Genomic DNA, 22273 nt, shown 5'->3' on the forward strand with positions numbered 1-22273 from the left:
TCATTGTAACTGTCGTTGATTTTAATATATTTCTTTTTTTTTTCATTTTTAGAGGCGGTTAAAGTAACAATATGTGGAGAGTTTTTCAAAGTTTGTAACAAATATAGAAATATATAGAATAGAAAAAAAAATAGATTAAGAACGAATGCATTTGAGTGCTATATTACTGGTTTTGTTGCATTAAAAATGAACTAACAATAATTACTAACTTCCTTTGTCAAGACTGTTTTGACATCGTTTGCAGAACTTTCTTTCTTACAAATAGAATATATCAGAACTAAATTAAGCCACAAAACTGAAAGTAGGGACACTACTGGGCGCTAAAACTAACGCCTTCTTTTTCTTCTTATTTATTTTCCCCAAGAAAAGTAAACAAGAATATTTTTGGCGAAAGTTGGGCTTGTATCGAAACAAAAATTCCGAAGTATTTAACGCTGATCCTGCCACCCAGCTACTAAATGCGAAAGCTTCGGTTGTCATGGAAACATTACGTCACAATTATATTTGTCATTAAGGAAAGCTTTTTTTATTATACACATACTGTAGATATCAAAACTTTCTGATGGGCGGACCGCATATGAATATTTAAAATACTGAGCATGCCGGATTAAATGCAGTTTATGTTTTATTTATGAAATACAAAGCAAAACATACCTAGTTAAAAAAATTAAATAGGTATATAAATTAAAAAGTTAAAATTAAATAGGTATATAAATTTACTAGCTGTGTAAAGTAAATTTTAAAATAACCAAAAACGTTCCCTATTCTTCGTAAAACACATAAAGAAACATTAACACAAAATTAATTTACTGTTGGAGGAACCCAGTTAAATGTGAATTTCAATTAAATTTAATAACTGTGGAGGAAACTGTAGAAGATATGTATGTATGTATATAGAAGATACTGTATAAACTAAGGAAATAGTTTATACAGTTTATACAGGAAATAGGTTCTTAAGAGAGTTGGACTTCCGTAGTCAGTAACGACAATACACTTTGGTTGTATATTTCTAAGTTAGAACTCCATCTAGGACTTGAATAATCTTTATGAGAGAGGAATGTTCAAGCGGAGCTGAGTTAGCCGGTATCACACATGCAAAACACTCTGACCCAATAGTCTTATTTGCTTCGGCCGCCGAACAGCCCAAGCTGAAGAGCACGTATGGTTTTGTTATTTCTTGCAGTGCAAGGACATCTATCTACATACACTAAAAATAAAAATTTGGAATTAGAAAAATTCTAGTCTGCTATAACAGCAATAATCTACATATTGCACATCACTTTTAGCATAAAAGTGACTTTCGATGTATGGAGGGAATCACCTGCCATGAACAGCAAAACAGAAATAGGTAGCATCCAGAGAGGCCGCATCTGTGGGGATCATAACCAGTGGCGGCTCGAAATCGTGGGGATGCTGCAACTTTCGAAATATACAGTGTGTATGTATATTTCGAAAGTTGCAGCACCCCCACGATTTCAAGCCACGAGCCTCCACTGGTTATGATCTCCACAGATGAGACCTCTCTGGATGCTATCTATTTCCAAACATGTATGGTAATAAATTTGATCAAAATTATGGTAAAAATTAAAAAAAAAAATTAAACATGAAAAAATATTGTTTATTATCGATAAAATTATACAGTTTAGTATAATTCAAAATTACTTAAAAATAAAATTCATTATCATAATTCCAATAATGTTCTAAAATATAAACTATAACAAATGTTATGTCTTCAATCGTAATGTCCAAATGTTTAAAGAGACGGAGTAAACACGATAAGCACTACGAACACTACTACTGGTGCAAACTGCATACAAACAACAGCGGAACTGCGCGACAGACAGTGCCGCATTACGCTAATAGCTCGCATCTCACTACGACGTGCATATGCTTGCGCGCGTAGCAATATGACACTGTGGTAAACACAATGCTGCTAGCGTCCTTCGCCCTCCTAAGTGCTACAAGATGGATTTTTATTATTTTATATACAAAATAAGAGAATAGTATAGGATTGTTGATGATAAAATTAAATAATGCAAGCAAATATAAATAAATCAATAAATATATTTGTATATCGAGAAAAACTGGGGGGTGCTGCAGTTCCGTAGTGCTTATGCACGAGCCGCCCCTGGTGATAACAACAGGAAAGTCCTGCATAAAGGGCTCCCTGGTACAGATTCATACAGACAACACGGGCAGGAGGAGAACAATGTATTTCAAGGCCTTTTGATGGTTGTCAATCCAGTATGCTTTGCGACTCCTATCACTATATACAACTTATGTTAACAATAGTCCACCTTACAGTTGACAGAATTCTTGAAGATGATACTGCCACTGTTTGTGTCTACCTAACCCCCCCCTCCCCCCCAAAAAAATGCATGGCACGTAATAATAGTTTCAAAGGCTAGAAGCAGCCCATCCGGTATTCTCCAATGTACTTTTATTTTTATTTTATTTTATTTTGTCTTGTCTAAGCGCTTTAATTTTTAAAGGCTGCAAGCAGAAAATATCTCGATTGCGTTATATTGCCTTGTCCATATTAACTGGAGAAGTTAATCTCATTAGTCTTAAAATACATCACCGCTGGCTTATGTTGTCTCGTATTAAATGCATATCGTGTTTGTTATTAAGAGTACTTGATAAAAGAAAAATATAAAGAGTTAAAATTTTCTTTATTATTAATTTTTGATTAACAAAAAATAGTCTAGAAGGCAATCTCTGAACAAATTAATTTATTCAGTTCAGTTTTTCAGAGCATATTCTTTATTATTTTATGACAATTTATATTCTCGATCCTAGCGCCCTCTTACAGTGTCATGGATACATGACTAAACTTCATTATTTATGTGGATTTCTCCTAAGTTAATTGTCATAGAGATGGCTGTACTTTTTTTATACTGTTATTTCGTTTTACTTTGAAGGACGAATTGTGCATTCTATTTGTGTTAAGAGAAGTTTAAGACGACCACGTGGGTTTTCTAAGAACCATGACGGTGCAGAAATTCTATGAAGGCGGAATAATCCAGTTAAACAGAGCAGAGAATGTAATTTTCATTTTTACGACTTTTGGCTACTTGAGTAAACGAAAATGTCCATGTTATTGCGCATGCACGAATAAAACGTCTTTCGATAGACATCGTTGGCTGACGAAAATGAAATAAATGGCGGCAACCAAATATATTTCTAAATATCAAAATAAACCATTATGCTGGTTGTTTTTGTATTTTTTTTTTACTGTTATGTATTGTGCCTACGTATAAATTGAGACCATTCAACGATTATAGTAGAAATAATAATAATAATTAAGTTGTGATTTTTACTGGCAGAAATTTTGAAATTAGTGAAGTGTTAGTTCACATATGATAAAGGATACAAGTTAGTGTGTAAAAATGACTTTACAGCCATTACTCTGGAGTAGGTACAGGCTGCGGAAGGTTTTGGCAAGTCATTGAGCACAAGTGTTTCATATTTATGAGAGCGATTTGAACGTGCCTTGGACTGTCAGTTACACAAGGTACGTTGGTCATTAAGTATAAGATAGATTAGCATACTAAAATGATTATTGTTCATTTTCCCTCTTTAAAAAAAATAAACCTAATTGATTACCGAAGTTTTTATTTTTCTTTAGTTTATAATATTATTGTCTCTTTTTTAATATTTTATTTTTAACTAAATATTTATCATACATGAAATATTAAAAAGAAATATTTCAACTAAATTTAACTAAACATGCCAATTAAATTTTATTTGACTAAATTTAACCATTTCGATGGTTCGTATGAATATCTATTCGTGTCTTTTAATGGGTTTATCTAGAAAGGAAAAAAATAACACAAAAATTACTTTTGTGTTAAGAAAATAAAGAAAATACAATAAGAAAAACAAACAAACTAGGATTGGCATTCAGCAGGTTTAAAAATCAGTGCTCTGAATCGCATTCACGTAATAATTGTGCTCACTATTATTCTTACCAGAAAGCATATTAAAATTACAGTCATGAAAGCCTTAGGTTCATCGATGCCGGCTTAAATCCAGAAGAATCCCAAGAAACACGACAATAAATCATTTATTGTCTGTACCAGCGCTTCCCAAACTTGGGGATCATGAAATAATGAAAACCAATTTAAAATGTTTTAAGACTTAAGTGTGCCATGTCAAATGTGTATGTAAGATGCTAAAAATGTAATATTTGCATGTGATTTTTGCAATATTCGCTGTGTATGTTTTGTATTAGTCTGTATTACGATTTTTTTTTTCGATGTGGGCCGTGAAATATTTCAATTTTTGAAAAGGGGCCTTTACATCCATAAGTTTGGGAAACACTATAAATCTATAGATATGTATAAAACATTATACATATCTTATTTGTTAAGATAAGCACGATACTTTCCAATATTCTAGAGTTGTACTTCGAATATTTATAATTAAATTTTAATTTAAAAGTTTAATCCTTATATTTGAATAATTTAAATCAAGGATAATACGTTATTTTCCTAATGGAATGAGGGGACTCCATGGAGGGCGTGAAGCATTTGGAACCCAAAAAATCAGTTTTGCCTAAAAAACTAGATTTTGTACGCTGATTTCTAGCCGACAGGGCTCGCTGAATAGCGCAGACATATCGGCAGAGTTTTTACTGGTCTACTGTTGGAAGACGAATATGAGTGTTGTCAGACAGTAGCTACAAGCAAAAAATTAGAGATGCAAAATAAACGAAAAACGTTATAGTAATATGTGTTAAAATTGCATTATTATTTAATTATACTTCGTATAGACATTGATTTATGTACTTCCCAAACTTCCAGATAGAAATAAAAGTCTAATCATTTTCTGATTCGGAAAAAAAACGCTTTTTTTGTGTGTGTGTGTGAAAAGAAAAGCATATTATAAAATTTTCATTTTCACGCACTGTTATCATTATTCTTCTTCACATTGTGCTTATAATTGCTTCTTTCGTTATTTTTCTTTATAATGTAATTTTTCAGGGATTTTTTCCTTCATGTAAATGCCACCATACGTTTTTTAAAATGTACAAAATGTTGTAAATGTAAATCTATAGAATATGAACATCGTGAGTGAGTAGGATTAGATAATTGATGATTGATAGTATTTAGCCTTACGGCTGCCTGGGGGTAGCTATATATGCCACCATCTAGGGAAATGATTATGAGCAAGGTGGTTTCCCGTTGCCTTCCTTGCCGTACTATATCCTATGACTGTAGCCTGTGTGTTCACAGGTTACGATTTGCCTGTGGAGACGGTTTGCCTGCTTGCGGGATGAAAAACCCCAGATAAACTGGTGGAAAAAAACCCTGCTGACCGGCTAACTTGGCTATGGCAGATCCTTGAGCTCCTCACGTCGTCGACGGGAATCGAACTTAGGACACTCCTTCCACAGGCGAAGCGCAAAGCCACTGGGCTAACCGCACGGACGATTAGATAACATAGGATCCTTATTCTTCAGACTAAACTTGGAACTTTTTCAAGCCGCTTCAAACCTCCACTAAGCAGGGTAGTGAGTGGTCTCTGCAATGACGAAAATCGTATACTACACCTAAAGGGCACTCGCAATCTATGCTGAAGGCAGTAAGCGAAGAGTCGATACACTAACCAGGTAGGTTGGTACGATTTGTTTAATGTGCATATTTTATATGTTTTGAATGCATTTTTTGAATGCCCATAACCGTGCTGTGCAATTAGATTGCACTGCACGGTTATGGACTGGATGCGGCCCGTTCAATGATTATGATTTGATGCTTCCCTCGATGTAAATTTAATAATTGAAAAAAAAAATGATATTAAATTATTTAAAAAATCAGTAGATTCATATGCTGAAGTACCATTGAATCAGGGACAGGAGACGCTATGCAGATTCTGTACCTCAACTTCCGCATTGACACGCATGCGTGGCCGAAACTGTGCTTTTAGTTATCTGTCAGCGTCGGATTCCCCAAGCATTCGTCGTGAGAAGTGTAATGGAAAAGACACGGGTTTCAGATAAATTTGACAGGGGACAGATCGTAGGTGCCCGACGGATGGGTCACTCGATCTCCGAAATCGTCAACGAACTTGGATTTTCTCGTAGGACAGTTTCAAGAGTGTTTCGGGAATATGAAAATTCCGGCAAAAAACAAAAACAAAAAAGCACCTGGACAAACTGCATACAGCAACCAGTCTTGGATGATCATGGGCTTCGTCGTCTGACTCGCATCGTACGGATCAATAGGGACCAGACATCTCAAATCACCTCCCATCTAAACGAGGGTTCCAGCCGGATAGTTGGTGGTGGCACACTAATGGCCTGGGGTGTCTTCAGTTGGACGTCTTTGAGACCTTTGGTACGTCTACTAACCTCTCAATGCATCACGGTATGGAACTCATGGCTGACAATTTGCACCCATTTCTGTCCATCATGCATCCCAATGGAGATGACGTCTACCAGAAAGACAGCTGTTAATCTCACTGGCTTGACTTTGAAATAATGAAGTAGCCACCTAGAAGCCCTGATTTAAATTCCATCGAAAATCTTTGGGATACCGTCGAGCAGAGTGTTTGGGCCCGTGTCCTATCACCGCCGAACTTGAGCGAATTGTGGACAGCTGTGGAGGATGCATGGGTCGCCATACCTGAGAAAGAATTTCACAAGCTTGTAGAGTCCTTGCCTCGTCGTGTGGCGGCCGTTATCCCGTTATCAGGGACAGAGAGGGGGGGGGGTGTCCAACACGTTACTAGGTAGCTATCCCTAATTCAATGGCACTTCAGTGTATATTGTTATTGTTGATGTAAATAAATATTTTTTATTAAGGAGGAAAGTTTGTTTACATTTCTTTCACCTTAACAGAATGAACTATAGCGCGTGCGCTAAACAAATACTAAAATTTAATTGGTCAGTTTGTCAACTTTGCACCAGCGATGCCTGCATGAAAACGATCCAGTATGTTAATGATTACTACGCGAGTAAACTTGTCGCCATTGTCGTCTCCATATTTTATGTTCATGTCATAATGATTATTATTATTATTATTACGGGCACCTCCAAAGATTTCTTAGACTCATCGAGGGAGGTCCTAAACATCATGTCAAGAACTTTCCAACATTTGCACAGTATCCATCATACTTTGCTTTGAACTCATTCGCAGTCATGGCACCCACAACAGACTCTGGCAACCTATTCCACTACACTCTTACTCAGTTTCCATGGATGGCCCCTAGTTCTCCTACCCCCAAACCTGTTCTGAAAAATTTCCTCTGAATTAATCTTGTAAAAACCCTTTATTGATTTGTATGTCTTAATCATATCACCCCTTTTCCGCCTATCAATCAGTTTCTGTAATCCACAAATCTTCAGCCTGTTCTCGTAAGGTTCATTCTGTAGATCTGCTACCATCTTGGTCACTTGCCTCTCGATCCTCTCCACCTCCTCCTCGTCGAGCCTTGATAAGACCCCATCTTGACTACTTGACTCTTGTATGCAGATGTAATGAGGAGCAATAACCTGAACAATGTCTCTGCTTGTCAAAGTATTCTTCAGTAACCAAGTGATCTGATGAGCTGCTTTAGCCACTTTTGCTATGTGTCCCCTAAACTTTATCTCCCTATTCTCTTTTGCCAATTCTGCCAATCTATCCAAATCATCCTGCAAAATTTTGACATCATCTGCATTAACCTTCTTTTCTACTCCTGAATAAATTACTCTCTGATATCTCTCCATCAACCACCCTCCTATCCATCTCACCAATCCTACATCAATCTCCATATGTTGCAGTTTACTGATTAGAATTCCATGTGGTATCCTGTCAAAGGCCTTTGCAAAGTCCAGCAATATCAGAGTAAACCGATTACCTTTATCCAACTCAGTTGTCATTGTATTATTATAAAATGTGAGCAAGTTACTGAGGTATGACTACCCTTCACAAAACTATGCCCCCTCATACAGTATCCCATTTCCATCTACCCATTCCTGTATTTTGCTCTTGACCAACTTCTCGAATACTTTGACAACAACTCCTGAAGAATATTACATGAATATTCTTCGTGGAACAAGCATTCTCTGACGAAATTAAAGAAGTCACCACTATGTACAAATATCACGGATGCAAATTTCAGAGACATATTGATAACTACTTCCAGTTTAACGGTGGATATCCGAAAAATTGTTGATTCAAAAAAAGTGTAACGTGTCACATTAAAATGCTATTTTCAATAAACATATTGAACTCTATGTGCATTTTATTTTTTCCTAAATATTCAAGTTTTAAAAAATGCGGCCGCGTAAGTGTAACAATTATTTGAGTTGCCCCATAGGAGCATTTAAGTTGCGCACCTGTGCCCTGCATGGTGACAATGTGGTCCGATGGATTTGGACTATTCCAGCAAGACAACATGTCTGGCTCGCATTCTGCAAGCATTGGTTCCTAGAAGATACATAAGCATTCCATGTGCTCCCATCTGCATCTAATTCTTCTGATTTGAATCCCATCGAACCTTTGTGGGATCATGTGGAATGCAGAATCTACCGATCGACGACAATGCCTAGCTCGTCGCTGATCTTTGGGACATTATTCTATCCAGATGGTTCATCATATCTCAACACCTTCGGTGGTTTAGTAGAGTCAATGCTAAGACTATTTTAAACTATTTGCATTATAAATATTTATAAATAACTAAAGTTGGTATTTCATTTTAATCTTATTAAAACATTTTTCATTTCCAGGACATTTATGATCATAAAATTGATCATAAATGTCCTGGAATATGTGTGTGTGTGTGTGTGTGTGTGTGTGTGTGTGTGTGTGTGTGTGTGTGTGTGTGTGTGTGTGTGTGTGTGTGTGTGTGTGTGTGATTATCGGGACCGATCTTTACATATGATTTGTTCAAGTAATAATATATTAATAAATATATAGCATAAATAAAGAAAATCTAATCTTACAGGTAACTCCAATATAAGTAAACCTATTCGCAACAGCTTACTGACCAAGCATTGGCCGGTAAGCTGTCGCGAGTGAGAACATTTGAAACTCAAAGTACGGCCATTCGATATAAATAAATTAATTCTAATTTTATTAATTTAATTTAATAAATTTAATGAAATTTTAAAAACAATAAATTAAATAAAATCTGTCTATGAACTTTTTGGTTACGGCTTGGTATTATTATTTTTCCCATTGAAAATCATAAATGCATAAACTATCTGTGCCGAGCACCCTTTTCTAAACAAATACGAATTATTCTACCAGAAACTAAGTTTTATTTTAATCCCTCTCACAAAACAACAGCAAATCACAACCGTTGAATGCGGATACATTTCAAAAATATAATACGCTTAATTCATGATTTAGCTTCCTGAGTGTGAATGCTAAACAAACCAACCGAGTCTAATACCCTCCCCCCTCCCTAAAACTTCCGACAGGATAGAATACAATATATCCTAGACACCCTGTCAAACAGTTTATAATTCCAAAATTCCAGATCGTAATCTTTCTAGATCGAAAGAATAAAAACTGGTGGAGTGCCCGGATGTGTTTATGACGTCAAACAATTGTTCAGAGTTTCTACTAGAATGTAGGTAAGCAGTTATGGAATTAAGTATACCGCTTTACTGTATACTATTAACAAAATGAAAGCGATGTACCACTCTCAGCCGTTATAAAAAAAAAAAAAAACCCTTAGAATGAGGGAAGATACTAAGCGCAAATGGCTTCTTCAAGGTCGGTCACACTTTCAATGTAAATATTTTTAAAACCTTGGAAAAGCCAAGAAAGTGGCAAGTCCCGAATGCTGTTTCACGAGAATGCGCGGGGCAACAATTTTTAGCTGCATTTGACATTCCAGGGAAACGCCACACACAGTGCGGGACTTGCCACACAACTAGAATGATTGCTCAACGCTCATTGAGACGTGGGTCACGTGATTTTGTCATGCTTTCCCCTCTCCTTTGCTTGTTTACAATTTGTTAGTTAGATTTTAATAAGTGCTTTACCTTAACACATAATGTACCTCATTTTTAACTTATTTAGCCTTTGTTTCAACAGCTATCCGTTTACACTAAACAATATACGAAAGTTATTCAATTAAAATGCAAACCACACCATGAAATGTATCGCGTAATCGCGAAATATATTATACAACATTACATACTTTTAAATTACAAACATCTACCTACAAAATGCATTAAAAGTGATTGTTATTTCTCGTTCAACCACAGTGTCCTCTGGCACACAATGTACAGCTTGCATGAACACAGTCACATACGAGTTAAGCAGCACTTGATATTTGAATATGATTTTTTGTTAAGAGCATCCAACTAGTACGACATCCTCCGTACTCTGGAACTGAGCCCGCCTGAACTATGAATTGCATGTGTACGGAAGAGAAACCTGTTTTGGATTTAAAAACTCGCTCTCTTTCATGTCAGACCTGGCTAAATTTCCGTTGAAAAGATTTATAATGATTCCCCAACCTGGATTCGAACCCGGTGCTTTTTTAACCTAAGGGCGCATGTCACGACTTTCTTCCTACTGTTGTGTTTGTTGGTGTGAATCATTGTTGATAATTGATTGATATAATTTTTAGTATTAATTGATTAATTGATATAATTTTTAGATATTAATATTATGTGAAGCATTCAACCTCACTCCCCATCAGTCCACGAGTCCTTGGACTCATGGAGAGAGCACCCTACATACAACTCACCATTTTCACTGGCTAACTCGCCTTCAACTGAAAAAAGTTCATATAAAGATTACTCATCATGACGAGTATCTAACTCGGGTCTTTTCCAAGGAATGGATCAGTATTTGTCATCCCAATTGCACTACGGAGACTAGGTATGTTTTCGCAGAATGCGTATAGCAACTAATTAGATTCATTTTAGCTGTTTGTACAGATGTAAGTTATTTTGGGAATCCTGCTAGATGGGCTTTACTCAAATTTTGTATTTGAAATTACAAAAACGATTCGAAGTGAAATTGATAATTCCGCACTGGCTTGGTCAAACCAATGAAGAATGGTTGGTATTTATAATTTCTTAAAATTTGCCGTATTTTAGGAAATTACACCAATGACAACTTTCACCCAGATTTCTTGAAAGTTCTCGGAAACACCGAAAAGAAATAGTCTAAAATCCTATTCTGCCCAATTTCAATCTATATTGTATTTATATAATTATGTATTGTACAAGTGTCCGCGCGGTTAGCCTAGTGGCTGTGCGCTTCGCAACCATATTCCTGGGGAAGGAGGGTCCTAGGTTCGATTCCCGTACACGACGTGAGGAGCTGAAGGATCTTCCTCAGCCATAGCCACGTCAACCGGTCTTGGGCTTAGACAGCAGGGTTTTTTCCCCAGTTTATTCTGGGGGTTTTCATCCCACAAACAGGCAAACCGGACCCGTGAGCATACAGGATACAGCCATAGGACATATAGACGAAGACAAAAGAGATGGGCGCCATCTGTCTTAATTCACCGCCCATTAGATATTCATGGCTTAGCCATGAGTGACCCAACGGTCCATTAAGGACTATGGGAGAAATAGAGATAGATAGATTGTACATAATGTGTTTATACAATTCTCTTTGGTGGGTACCTCCTAACTTGTAATTTCCGTTGTTGAATCGGCCCAAGATTCGAGGCGCCATTGATTTTTTTTATGTTAGAATTCCATTTCTAAAACTGCTAAAGGCTCAATTGTGATCATTAGATGGCGCTATAACTGTTTAGAGAACTCCATCACCAGCTACTTGAAATATTTCGTGTGTCAAAACTGCTGTGTGCGACCTGCTGCTGTTTTGTTGGGTAGCACAAGCTGTTGAGAATAAAGACCAGCTGATGATGTACCCTTCAAGAACCAGCTCAAAGTGGACCACGCGCACAAAATTTCATCAAAAGCACATCAGCTCACTCTTAAATAGACTTCTCGTGGGGACGGAAGTTCCATCCTAATTGGCGTATTGTTTTAAGATTGTTGATGAAGTAGCAATTCGTTTGATAAAATTCATTCCATGGATTGGTAACTAATCCATTCGTAGACACTGGTGCGATGTGGAGCTGTAAATTTGCGCGAAAAATTCCGAAAGCTGCTGCTGATTGCCTACCTGATAAAGATGATGTTGAACAGTTGCTCTTCTAGTACTGAGATCAATCAACAGTCTACAAGTGCTTGTGACCATATCGGCTTCTATCAGTTTGATTCAGTGTCTTTAGATAGCTGTCATTCGGCAGACAGCTAATCTTCGTCATGATCGGCAACCCATGAATTCACGGGAGACAAATCTTGTAAGACAGGAATCTTCGGTCATTTCGTTTTCTTAATCCCTAACTGGTATTATTATTTGCAATAGCGTGAGTTTGGTGGTCGTTTTTTCCGAGTTGTGATATTGAAAACTTGAGTTTCCAGGACCGGAAAAAAAAAAAAAAACACAGGTATTATTTCTGGGAAAATTCCCATGTTACTCCTCTAAAAATAAACTATTATTTTAATGTCTAATATAGCCTACTTTCGTTTAGGATTTTTTTTTTTTTTTTTTTTTGTACAATGTCATTGGCTCTTTACCCAAATTGTAGGACATTATTGAAGTGTTATAAAACTAATATATGAAGAATAAAAATAGGGGAAAATTTGAACATGACTTTTTGGAAAACAACAGAAAACGACATCCAAAAAGGCATGTCCAAATCTTCTCCTATTTTTATTCTTCATATATTAGTTTTATAACACTTCAATAATGTTCTACAATTTGGGTAAAGAGCCAATGAATTGTATATAAAAAAAAATAAAAATAAATAAAAAAAGGGCACTCCTAAACGAAAGTAGGCTATATTAGCCATTAAAATAATAGTTAAAAAAAAAAAACATTTTACTTTGGGAATCGGATCAAGAAGCCCTTGAAAAAGGTTTTTCAAGTTGGCGACTTCATACCGGTATAGGATCTAATGTATACCGGTGTTTCTTTGGCCGGTTTATCATTATTGAAGAATAAAATGCAAGCAGCGTGTGGAATTTATGTCCAAAATCTAATCATTTCAAGAATTTTCATTATGCTTCTGGTCATCTGCACAGCTTCGTGATAACTTTCATGATGCTAGATCGGCTTAAGAAAGACTGAAAGGTTCGATTATATTCTCCGATTAGAGAAATTTTTTCTTCATTCAGAAGAAAGCAGGATTTTAAACTCACAAAATCAGAACTCAGTCGACCATATAACTCAATTATACATTCAATAATATTAATTAAGATAAAAAACGTACAATGGCGACATCTGTCGGCCATATTTTCGTGTCATCTTTCACCTGCTACACATAAATACGCTTCACCGAGCTGCCAACGATGACAAAGGGAAAACCAACTGTCTCCCGTTTTCCAAAGTCTGGACTAAAAGTGTGCCGTTCTTTAAACATCAACCTGATATCAGAATTTCTCAGAGCAAAATGTAAATGCCAACGTAGCGAATATTTTTCTAGACTTTTTTATAATTGATATGTCGATGAAGAACTTACAGAAGAAATATCGAGATTCGTCTGGCAAAGACGGACATTAAAAAATTCGCACAAAGGCAGATGTTACTGCCCACAACATTTCTCGTTAAATGGCCCAACAGAGAAGTCGAACCTTTGGGGGAGGTTGTAACCATCTTTGGAATAACGCAACTGGATCTAAATAAAAATCTGGGCATCGGCTAACTGTATTTGTATTCCCGGCGAGGTCGAATTGTGTGACTTCGATATCGCATCCGTAGGCGAATATGTTAATAAATTAAGACAGGTGTCAGAAGAGGGATGGAGATAGCAATCTTCTTGAGAATGAGAGAATACACTTATTCAATGAAATGCCGCATGATGATGACAGTGACAAGTGATCTGTTATTGCTGCTTACCCAAAGTTCCCGCCCCTCTATCAGATCCAATTATTTCTACCCTCACCGAATTTTCCGTGGGCGCTTGAGGAATGTCGATAACAAAAATCGACCGAGCGTTCTTTCGTAATAACTATCGTATTGATGAAGTTTCGGCAGGGTCATAACGACGCTTAAAAAAAGTCACCTAAATCTTCGATGCTCCCCAACATCTTCGCAGAAAAAAAAATTTACAGAATTTTTAATTCCATACGACTTCTTATTCTGAATTATCATCATTATTATTTCCTGTAATGTGTCGCCATATATTTGGCAGATCTCCATAATCTATAATAAGGAACATGGAAAGATGAGTGGGGGACATTCGCAAGAAATGAAAAGGTTTATCAGCTGAAAGTGAATCCATCGGTATCACATGGCAAGTTTTCTTTTAAAGCATTAGTAAGTTGTTCCACTGTTGAATAGGACAGTCTTGGCTCTAGTTGTGCGTTCCTTGTTGTCCCACAGATGTTCTGTTACAGGTCGAGTCTCTTATGCTGGCCACTTCTATGTTTCGATGTTAGTCTCTTTAAACTAAGTGTTGTTTGCAACCCATAATCGTGTTATGTAGGGTGACATACACACATCTGTTCAGAACATCAACAATGTTGGCATAGCAGTCATGATGATGTGTACCTCACCCATACCACGAGAAGCAATCGTACATTATGCTATCCCCATCAGGAAGGAGCAGAGCCTGACTGAATTATCATTCTAAATGTAACATGAGTTAGTGTATGTAATAGGGTTAGTGTATCGAGATTGTGGGTGTTTAAAATTACACAGGTAGTTGAAAGCTTGGGGTTTGTTTCGTTGTGAATGGGTTGTACTGACTACGGGACGTTTTTTTTTTTTTTTTTTTTTTTTTTTGCAAAGGCGATAAATTTGAATTTATTAAAACTAATTATGAACAGATTCGAAAGACTTAAATTTTAATGCATAAGTTTTAGCTCTTTATATACTAAATAAATAGATAAATAAAGCATATCGATTCTGCATATTAAGCCATTTTAATTTCTAATTTTTAACTTCCTATATTTGTAAAAAAATTAAAAAAAAAATTCAATATTATGTATTTCTGTATATAAAATGGATTTTACTTCCTAACTAAAGCATCCGTCTGTTTGAAAATAGTTTTACATTAAATTTACTAGAAATAATATTTCAAAAATATTTCGTTCATAATACGAAACAACTGGAAAAAAAAAAAAACCACTGCTCATCGTTTTGCGCATAATCTGTAGACCATCGACAATGTAGACCATCGCGCCATGGTCTACATTGTCATCTGCTTTCTGCAGAGGTGTTCTTATACGTGTGTTATGTTTATTCGGTATCGCTTCGCTGGCAGTATTAAAGAACCTGAAATTCAATCTGTGGCATCCCGGTTTGTGCTGGTACAGAGAAAACCTAACTGCATATCGTGTAAAATATGAGGTCAGGTTTTCTAGGGTCGGCTTTTGATGTGCTGTGCTGATTCTTGGTACTGTATCGATTACGACAAAATACTGCAGAGAATCTATGGTTTGATCCTTACGAGTGTCACGTGCATGCTCGCACTCCAATACTACATAACAGAGCTGGTAATTGCAACACTTTTAGTTTTGTCCGCCGTTCTCAGAGCACGCTTAAATACATGAAGTAGGGTACTGTTATTCCGATATAATGCATGAAACTATTTTAATCTGAAATATAGATTTTATTCATTGACATTATTAGCTCTACAATGCACTATTTGTTAACAGCGAAGAATCACCGAGCAAACAGTCAGCTAGTATGGTAACACATTTGTAGATAGCAGACGACAATATGCGAAGTATTTTGCATCAATAGTGAATTTTTTAATATTACTAGCATATCGAATGTAAAACTTTATTTTGTCAAAATATGAAATATTTTAGTTGGAATAAATGAATTTTTGCAAAAACATAAAATGACAAAAAAAAACAACAACTTTGTCTGGCGTGTAGACTTTGATTGTGTTAACGAAGCTAAACAGAAAGGTAAATTGATATAATTTATTTATTTTTTCTTTAGTTTAGTTTGCACTATGCCTTGCTATTATTTATGATTTCTATAAATATATATAATTTCTATAACATCTATAGTTTCATTATAAAGACTGTGATAGAATTATTATAGTCTTCATCGTTTCCTGAATTTTTCAAGATACTCCTAACAATCACATCTGCGTGAATAAGATATTCAGCTAAAAAAAAAAACTTTTAACTTTTTCCTCTTTGGTTTTATTTCGCTAGGCATGTCCGTTTCTTGTGAAAAATAAACGTTCAGTTGAAAATGGTCAGCCAAACTCCATCTGCAGCCTTTCACTAGCAGGCTTTACCTACTTTATTTCCCGAAAAAAAAAAAAATCTTTTATTTGAGTTCGGAGAACATTGGTCTCTTGTGCAATGGAAGCTTGTCTGGACTCATGACTTTATGCATGAACACACCTTCCAATTCGGAGGAAAAGATCCAACTTTGATACTTCGTGCTTACTTTTCTTACAACGTATTTAAAAAATCTCCAATGAATAATTTTGAAACGGATGTGTTTAGCGAGTGTAAATATGTTACTTTTGACACTTTAAAAAACATTCTAAATCTGGTTTCGTGAATGCTAACATTTTTAAGAGGGGGAAAAAATTAAATGTACATTATCTGTTTATCATAAGACATTTTTTTTTTTAATAAGCAAAAAAAAAAAAAAAAAAGAAGTTCTTAAGACGCTATTTCCATAATGGTTTTGGGAACGACTTGCAGTACGTAAATTGTATACAAATTTCAGTCATTGTAGGTTCACACTTGACTGTCGATGGCGTTTACTTTGATGTACGGCACATCTATTTGGAAACAATGTTTGCTTTTCCCCCCTGTTTCTCATCCTTAAAAAAAGAGTAAAACAAAATTTAAAAAAAAAAAGAAACCTATTTGCGCTATTTCAAACACGTCACGTGAACTTTAACGATTTATCGCAACAAGCTTTGACAAAATTGAAGCAATATTGATCTTTTAGTAGTCGTGCGTTACAAGTGCCGTTAAAAATATTGGCACACAAAAGTTTGAGGCAAAAAAAAAAAAAGAAAAAATAATCTGTTTTGTAAAGAATGATTGCAACAATTTTTTGTTTTTTGATTTTTCTCTGTTATTAGTGCTAAGAAAAAGAAGAGATAAGTGCCTATATCCAGGTGTAACATGATCAAGGAATGCTTCCAAACCTCCGGAGAACGAGCTGAGTACGGAGATAATCCGAAGAGAATGGTTAGAAAGATGCATCTTAATTCTAATCCTATTTCTCGTCTCCCCCCCCCCCCACGTCTTCAACATTGTGACTTCAGCGCTAAATAATCACGAGAATGACACTATTCCGAAACATAGGATATTAATAATTCATTTGCTAGTCTGTCCAGATAGACGTCTGATTATCTAGGTTCAACTGCTGTGATCATCGATGACATTTGAAGAAAGTGACATCAATCTTTTTTTTTTTTTTTTTTAATGTTGCGCCTATACACAAGAGGGTGGTTGATCAACCTACTATAGTACATTAGTACCGTGTATGGGTAGTGGGTTGGGAGAGGAGGAACTTGTTTACACTTGATTTAAACGAATGTAAATTGTATTCCTTGGGAAACACAGCAGGGAGGACACAGTTCAGCAGTTGTAGGGATGAAGGAGGAGGAAAAGAAACTTGTTCTGTTTATTTTTAAGTGTACTGGAAGGGATGTTGAGCAGCAGCTGCACGTGTTCCTACAAGCTTGCTTCCTACTTGCTCTCCTCTGTATTGAGTCAAGCATTTTGAGGGAGCTTTTAGGGGCCCTACCCCATATGTGGGAGCAATATTCAATAGCTGGGCCGATTTGTGATTTATATAATGTTAACAGATGTTCAGGGGTGAAGTAACGTCTTGAGTGAAAGAGAAATCCTAGTTTTTTAGAAGCTGAGGATGCAATGGTTGTGATGTGTTTATGCCAGGAGAGGTTTGATGTGACGGTAATTCCAAGAACAGAGATCTCAAACTGTCTGGAAATTTGAGTATCGTCAAGACTGAGTCATTATCATAGAATTATACTTTCGGAGTTTTGCTGCCATACTGGATCATATAATTTCGTGTCGTGCATAATTTAGGCGCTGATTTAACCAAAATGAAAACTTTCGTGAGAATCTTAGTTTTGGAATCTTATTAACACACATTTATATAAGATATTCACCACAGGTGTTGCATCAGAAAGAATATTAAAATAAAGGAAACTTATTTGGTGTTTATTTAATTCGATAAATATAAATTCGACCAATGGGACTGACTTCGGTATGGTCGACTGCAATACGTGCAGTACTTGGACTATTGCTTGACTACGCACGCAGCTTAGAACGGAACATTAGTCCACATTTTCATTTATAACGTAGCTTACTAGCTTTACGCCGTTAATAGTCAGAAATATGGATTTTTACACGGCATAACATAACAGCTTGTGTCATGTGATTCATAGAACTGAAATGACAAATGAGGAGACGCTGTGTTCGAGCGATGCCGATTTATCTTCAGTAGCATGTGTGCAAGACAGGGGCTTGTTATGGCAGCTCTTTCTCCCTTCTGCTTTAAGAATATCTTGAAGCAACATACACGGAATGAAACGCGTACGAATATGCACTAGTCTCCACTTTGGATACAGAACTGAACAGCGCTTAATGTAAAAGATTAAATGTAAAACACGTTTAAGATAATCTTCATTACAGAGAAAATAAGAAAGAAACATAAGTACAAATTAGATGACTTCATATTAGTGACTTCAAATCATTCAATCAAAGCTTGCTTGAATATTTTTCAAAGTGTTGATTAAAATAGTACTTTAACAAAGTTATTATTAAATTAATAACTTTTATGATATATTATTGCTACATCACAGTATTAACATACGAGTACACAAACTGGATTGTTGTTAATGTTGTATTTGAACATTGCTTGTAACCATTTAAAAAATAACGGCTTTTCTTGAAAAATTCACCTAACGCACCTATATATATATTTTTTCATTTTATTACAGTTTCAATTAAAATACCATATTGTAGCTGGTCTCGTTAAAAAAAAAAAAAAAAAAAAAAAATGATACCTTCCATAACATCAATCTCAGTGGTAACGTGTTGCTAAGGTTTAGAAACACTTAACCCAATGCAACACAAAATAATCTTTCGAACTGGACAAAAAAATGATAATAACTAAATATAAAATTGCGATTCAAAACACAAAATACCACCAAAATTCTTGGATACTCATGTTGTTACGATGGTATGCTTACCAGTGGTTCCAAAATGCACCTTAAATAGTTCTAGGGTGAAAATTATGAAAACAGTAAAACAGAAGACAACCTCATTATACAAGATAAAAAAAAAAACTTTTTATTTCCCCCTTGATACCTCCCATCATTTTTTTCTCCCTTTCCAATGTCAACCCAACAATGTTACATCCACCAAGGTTGTAAACCTTTAGTACACTAGCATTTAAAACGCGGGTAGGCTAAAAATTACATAAGTCAGAAACCCTGCCTTAATAACCGAGTATGGAATTTTTCAAGAGCCACTGTAGATCCTCAAGTAAGTATTGTGGTGGTGTCACAACAAATGATGAAATTTGTCTATCACCTAAAAAGATTCGCAAACATCTTTGGCCAGTGGAATTCGAACCAATGTGTTGGTCGGAGAGCGAGTCTGCTATCCTCTTGATCAATCAGGCCCAAAATTTGTTGAAGGTATTCTTTAAACTATTAGATGGGTTTAAATTTCTTCATTTCAATTCATCCCACTTCCCTTCCCTTCTCCTATCTTTTGACTGTCCTTCCCTTGGACTAAAATTTTGCGTTAGAGGGTTTCTTTCCCACAAATACGTGTATTTATTTTGTGCCAGTGGGAAGGGACTCCGCAAATCAGTTGGCTTGGACGGAGTACTTTGGTTAGAAATACCTGGGATCAAATATCGTCTGCGCGCGAAGAACCTTTATGAGGGCCCTTTTAGTCAAAAGGTGAGTTAGCTGGCCTCATGCGTAAGTTGGAAGAGTTTTTGCTTCCGGAAAGTATGGTTTTTCGTGCTAAAAACAGGCAAAACAGGCAAATCGAACACACTAGTGAACAATGAAAGCAACGCGAAACTATCTTGTTCTATTATAATAATTCCCTAATAAAGTAGAATTCCTACCCCATCAACCATTAGGTTTGTTAGTTTGAGGAGACAAGTATACATTTTGTTGTTGTCATTGTAAATACTTGGTGTCTTGCGCAAGGCTGCTCCCTGGTACTTAAAAAAATAAAATAACTTTCTTCATTTGTACTATAAAAATTTAACTTGTTTAAACAGATAATCAAGGTTTCTCTTGTAGTAACTCTAAGTGGTTGCTATCATCGTTCAAGGATTATTAATTTCTAGCGAAAATACGAAATTTCAGTTTAATATGAGATAATATCTATCGGACGATAACTGAAAATTACTATAAATGTAACGAGTTTATTTCCTTATCACACTTCACGCATGAGGTCGCTTCAGAAGCAATGCAGTCTGGAAACTAATTGTTAGAAGTAGCTCGCTATAATGACGTTTAATTCCATTTCCAGTTATGAAACTTTAATTACTCTGATTATGAATATATAATTAAAGTTTTAACACGTAAAACTCGGACGTAGTGTAATTCCAGTTATATAATCGCCTTACGTGTCCACATCACGTCTCTCTTCAAGAGATTTAGTTATGTTTTAATGCGCAACCTTCGCAAATGAATATTGCAATGCTAAAGGATTTTTGCTTCGTGTGAACATTGGTAGAAGACGGAAACTCCTGATATCCAAACTGCGCATGTGCTTACTTGCTAAACAAGACTTTATTTATGCTTCGTTTTACTGTCAGAATTCGTTATTATAAAGCATTAAATAAATAAGTATAACGTACTCATTCTGAGCCATTATAGTTTTCATAACTATATAAAAAGCGGTAATAATTCTTTTTAAAACATAGAATCTTTTTAAAAAACGCTACTCTACTAAATGTCTTTCTGTTCCTGCTCGTGGCACCTTTGCATATTTTCGTAATAAGGTGCCTCAAAAATGCTACGTTGCAGAAGACGAGCGATCCGTATTATGCAGCACTAAGCCTAATGCGAAGCGTCGGTTGTGTGCATGCAAGATTCTTGCACATATTATGCCTAACACGCGCGCTAAGTGTTTACGCATCTCGCTGTGATGTAGGCCACGTAATCCTTAATGTTCTTGTAGAAACATCAGCTTCCCTGTTTTCCCTCCTCACTTGCAAATTGAACTTGGTAGGCAGTGTTAACTGACAGATCGCTCCGAAAAATGTGCGAAATCTTTCTTTGTGCTGTTGGCAAGTTTTGGATATCCCGTTGTAGTGAAATCATTAGTAATTATAGTGGTTTTTCGTGGTTGCCGCAAACTTTGCTAACTTTACCATACATATAATCTTATTTACATCCGTAATGCATAAATGCATTTTTTTTTTTTTTTTAATTTTAAGAACCGCTGCTTTTCTTTTAACTTCGGAGAGAAATGTTTGATAACTATTTCAAGAAAGCACCGTGGTATATTTAAAATTATAATCAGATAAAATATTTATATAGTGGAGTATGAGATAAATCTGAGACATGGTTTATGTTACTGTGTTCCTTATTTTTTTTTTATTATATTAATATTTATGCTAGTTTACCGTTCACGGATTATATGAAACTCAGAAATTGTGCACGATGAAGTTTCTTAACTAAAATAAAAAAAAAAAAAGAAAGAAGTTTCTCACTTGAGTGCCTGCTACTGCTTTTATTTTCTGATTTAGGAATTATCCTTAAAAGATGTCACATCTCTTTTAGGGACTTTTGATCCACTTCGCTGTCTGTCACTAAGTTTATCACGGCCCTTCATTCCCCTTAGTTTTTCTAAAGAAATTGTTTCGACTTTGGATTTATTTATTTTATTTATTTATTATTTATTTATTCCCTTGGTCTAAATTCGGACATAATTTAAATACGACTCCTGTCGTATTTATTGTATTGTATTGTCCATTTAAATACGACATCATTTACATACGACTCACTACAACGTAGCGGCATAACTAGGATGTGGAGGAAAGAGCCAAGAGCATAGCTTGGCCCACCTTTGCTGCAATTTGTTTCTGTACTGTAGTGTATCGCCCTAATTGAGCAATCCGGCATTTCTGAAGGCCTGGAGAAATTGTTATCATGTGTCCACTGTATGGATTGATTTCATTTTGCTTCTGTATATGCCACATCGCCCATTACCTCCGAGTACCCTCTGACAAGACAAGAGCATGTAAGTTCATGATCCCCAGGCAATCCTAGCCTCTGACGTAATTTTCACGTGGAGCTCTTTCTTTTC

The 22273-nt window shown here is 35.8% G+C and overlaps 1 protein-coding gene across 4 annotated transcripts in view; it reads left to right on the forward strand.

The window, feature by feature from the left end:
* LOC150103595 (CD109 antigen-like) overlaps window positions 1–22273 on the forward strand; it is a 716838-nt gene that overhangs the window by 67492 nt on the left and 627073 nt on the right. The window contains exon 1 of one of the 4 annotated variants that reach the window (XM_090397643.1): window positions 3399–3514. The exons of the other annotated variants lie outside the window; for them this stretch is intronic. The gene's annotated coding sequence lies outside the window, so the exon portion shown is untranslated. Of the gene's footprint in view, window positions 1–3398; window positions 3515–22273 lie in introns of those variants that run through there. 4 annotated transcript variants of the gene reach the window in all.

The sequence above is a fragment of the Typopeltis vanoorti genome, chromosome 9 (assembly GCF_054136105.1).
Source record: "Typopeltis vanoorti isolate ZY-2024b chromosome 9, IOZ_Tvanoo_1.0, whole genome shotgun sequence".
Classification (NCBI taxonomy): Eukaryota; Metazoa; Arthropoda; class Arachnida; order Uropygi; family Thelyphonidae; genus Typopeltis; species Typopeltis vanoorti.